At 34.6% G+C, this 4048-nt stretch overlaps 1 long non-coding RNA gene across 1 annotated transcript; it reads left to right on the forward strand.

Annotated features, from left to right (window-relative positions):
- The first annotated feature begins 1537 nt into the window (after nt 1-1537).
- On the forward strand, nt 1538-3515 carry LOC124159633. The gene is made up of 3 exons (XR_006864988.1): nt 1538-1570; nt 2765-2997; nt 3429-3515. It is a non-coding gene; the product is annotated as an uncharacterized LOC124159633 (long non-coding RNA).
- The last annotated feature ends 533 nt before the right edge of the window (nt 3516-4048 follow it).

A 4048-nucleotide genomic window follows, 5' to 3' on the forward strand; every position in this document is an offset into this window, starting at 1 on the left:
AATCAGTGATTCGTGTATAACGTTGAAGGAGAAACATTTTCTGTAATAACTGTCAAAACGCTAACTCTTCAAATTGGATACCCTAGTACCCTTACTATGGACCCTGACTGAGTATTAGGAAATTTGATGATTGGATTCGAAGGATGATAAAATGCTTACAGCTATGTCGTTTAAAGCAAAAATTTATCTATTCAAATGTGGAAGATATTCAAGGTAAATGATGCTGTGACGTCATGCGCCAGACTCCCCATTCACTTTTAGAGACTTACAGTTTGAATTCGTAAAAGATAATCAGTGATTCGTGTATAACGTTCAAGGAGAAACATTTTCTGTAATAACTGTCAAAACGCTAACTATTCAAATTGGATACCCTAGTACCCTTACTTTGGACCCTGAATGAGTATTAGGAAATTTGATGATTGGATTCGAAGGATGATAAAATGCTCTCAGCTATGCCGTTTAAAGCAAAAATGTATCTATTCAAATGTGAAAGATATTAAAGGTAGATGAAGCTGTGACGTCATGCGCCAGCTTTGGCGTGCACTTTTGGAGTCTTACGGGTTGAATACGTAAAAAATAATAATTGATTCATGTTTTACGTTGAAGGAGGAACATTTTTTGTGATAACTATCAAAACGCTAATTCTTCAAATAAGATACCCTTGTACCCTTACTATGGACCCTGAATGAGTATAAGGAAATTTTATGGTTGTATTCGAAGGATAATAAAATGATAACAGCTATACCGTTTAAAGCGAAAATTTATCTATTCAAATGTGGAAGATATGAAAGGATTTATTTGTTCCCTCAGAGGAGAGAAATTTTCCAAGTTCAAATTTAACTTGAATTCGATTTTTGGTCACTTAGGGCTGGGGCTAGAAGGAATGCGTGAAATGTCACGATGCATACAAATGCATTAAGCGGGAACGTGGTCAAGGCTAATGCAACGTGCATGGGATGGGAGGTTTACCTAAGTGAAAGCGAATGTCTAGGTAGCGTAATGAGGAAGAGATGTGACCTAGATAATGATACATCGATCCGCAGCAAAATCGCTAGGAGAATTATCGCAACAAGGGGAAGTTTAGAGAAAGCTTAGAACCAAGGGATTGTTAGAAAGTTTAGAGAAAGCTTAGAACCAGTTCTCTGCGCAAAGTCGCTATTTTCCACCTACTGCCGATTATATTCAAATAATCGATTATGCAAAATAATCGGATGTCCATAATCGATTCAATAATCGCAATAATCGAAAGCAAATAATCGATTATTACGTACAATCGATTTCTTTGCCCATCTTTTGTTACCGTTATTTTGTGATGGCGAATTTAGCTGTGATGAAAAATATTGATTAGTAGCAAATATACGTTGAAGTATGCTATGGAAGAAGAAAATAATCCGTGCTTCGTAGTGAATACTGACAAAAAGGGATTGAAAGAATACTGTTTCATGCACAATTGAATCAACGCCTGAATAAGTTTTTGAATTCCCGGAAACAGTGGCTTTTAGCGTCACGAAGAGATTTAAGAAGTTGCCATTGTCAGCATCAACCCATCTCTGCTGTGCTGCATGTTAATGTAAGTAAATGGAACATTTTTTTTCCATTCGATACTTATGTATGATTAATGAACCGCCAATTACTATCCATTAATTATTTAAGATTACTCATTATTTTATTCTCAGGGTAATTACAATTTAGCATGGTCTTTACTTTCGCTGGCATAGTGAAAAGAATCCATTCAGACGGTTAAAGCAGGGTTCTCGCAGTAGAATCCACTTTGTTAACAGTTCTTTATGACATTAGTCTCAACCTCAATTAACTCATTTATGAATGATTTATCTTGAAAATGAGTAACTATTTGGAATATGTCGAGGAATAATAGCAATTAATAAGCTGTTCTAAACATAGCCATCAGTTGAACTCTCTCCGATCGTTATAATTTAGGCATTGATTTGTGTTTTAATACATTTTAACAGACAATTCACTTGGCTTAGTGTGTAGTTTTATGGGGAAACACAAGTGCTGCTGCTAGAGCATTCTCTATGCAAAAAAGAGCCTTGAAAGTTATGGCAAATGTGTCCATCAGGTCTCCTGGAAAGCCATTATTTCTAAAATATAATATAATGACACTACCAAGTATGTACATTTTTTACTGTGCATTATTTGTAAAAAAGAACCCTACCTTATTTTTACCAAACTCCTCGGTTCATGCCTATCTGACCCGTGGGAGTGAAAATATACATATTTTACAACAATTATGTGCCAAAAGAGGTCCACATCACTCTGCCTCGCTTATTTTTAACAAATTGCCTACGAGTATAAAACATATTTCAAATATTAATGTTTTTAAGACAGAATTGAAAAATTTTTTACAGCCTAAGGGTTATTATAATGTAAATGAATTCTTGTCTGATAGTGTATGACAACATGTATGTTTTGATGTTCTATGTCACATGTTCTATGTCACATGTTTGACCCATAGAACAATAAAGATATTATTATTATTACATATTGCACTCAAGGGCATAAGTAACACGTTTCTAAGTTGTTTCTGTACAATAAGATTGCAATCCTTAAAATTTTTGTTATGTAATCAATTACTCGTGTTTGTTGATAGAAAAATTAGTGGTATATTAAAATCTATGGTTATCACCTGTTTGATAAGCATGTAGGCAGGATTTATGATGATTAAGTACCAAGTCTGCTAAGGAAGTATAATGTAAGCAAATCAATTGGTATTAGTGTATTTATAACAATTTTATATTTACAGGCTGCAGTAAATTAAAACAACATAATAGCCAGTGCCTCATGTGGATGGGAGGAATGGCACCTGGGTTTTCTCACTTGGAGAGGAAAGTAGGTGCTTTATTGGCTTGTGACCCAAAGCAAAAGGGTGCTGCTGTGGAGGAGATGAAATTCAGCCAATTGCCATTGACATCAGATGAGGATTTCATCAAACTCTGCCGTAGGATAAGTGAAGATCCCTCATTTGAGCCAAAGGTGGTAAGTGAATAATGATAATTTGTGTGCTGCCATCCTGATTCAAACAATGTATGATTTTTTAAATGAAAGAACAATTAAGTTTTTGTAAGAAAGTTTCATAAGAGTTTCATTTGTAAGAAAGTTTCAGAAGTATATCTTGAGCTCGCCAGACATTCGTAGGTGCTTGGAATTCCAACTGCTATAAAAATACTCAAGTACAACATAATTTTGAAGTGGGTATGGATTAATGTCCAATGAAATATTAAAAAATTATGGTATGATTGGATTTTTGTTATTTCATATGCACTTGTGCACACATACTACATGTGCATACTAACCATGACAACTGTGTTAATTTCATTGGTGAATTTTTCTTCTGGCTGAAAACATGATTTTTATTATTCTTGTATTAGCTGTTAACTCTTCATTGATTTGGTCTTTTTTATCTCTAGATGCAATGTTTGGTAGCAGTTGAATGAGCACTTCTACAAAATATGTTGCGTCGTCTTAGAATGACAATGTAGCAGAGCTGTAAGCCCTTACAGGCAAACTTCAGAAGAATTCGGTTAAGAAATCATTTTATAGCACTCCAGTGTGTCCTGTTATTTTTCGTGAGTGCATCCAACAAGATATTCTAAGATTATTATAATAATTGATCATTGAAATGAACTTTTAACTTATTACATTAAGTGATATTAACAATGTTTTTTATAATTTTATAGGTGTATGCAGAAGGGTCGACCGTGATGCATCAGATGTGGAGCTGAAAGGGTGTCTGAGTAATTGGCTCAACCAGGCTAAAGTCGGGAAAATAAGATAGTAAGTAGTTGCTTCTCATTTCTCTGCCACACTAATTCGATCATCCCAGACATTTTCTTCATATTTTCCATTCCCTCTTACAATAGGTATACACTATAATGTTCCATGATGTATCATTTCACATGGAGTAATTACTATTTTCTCTTCAGGGATTGGCAGGATAAACAGACTGAGGATCAGGCTGATGAAGACAATAATTTTGCTTAATAAGTTCATCAGTAACGATCTATAAGTATGTAACCATGTAAGTTCC

This window comes from Ischnura elegans, chromosome 5 (genome assembly GCF_921293095.1).
Source record: "Ischnura elegans chromosome 5, ioIscEleg1.1, whole genome shotgun sequence".
NCBI lineage: Eukaryota > Metazoa > Arthropoda > Insecta > Odonata > Coenagrionidae > Ischnura > Ischnura elegans.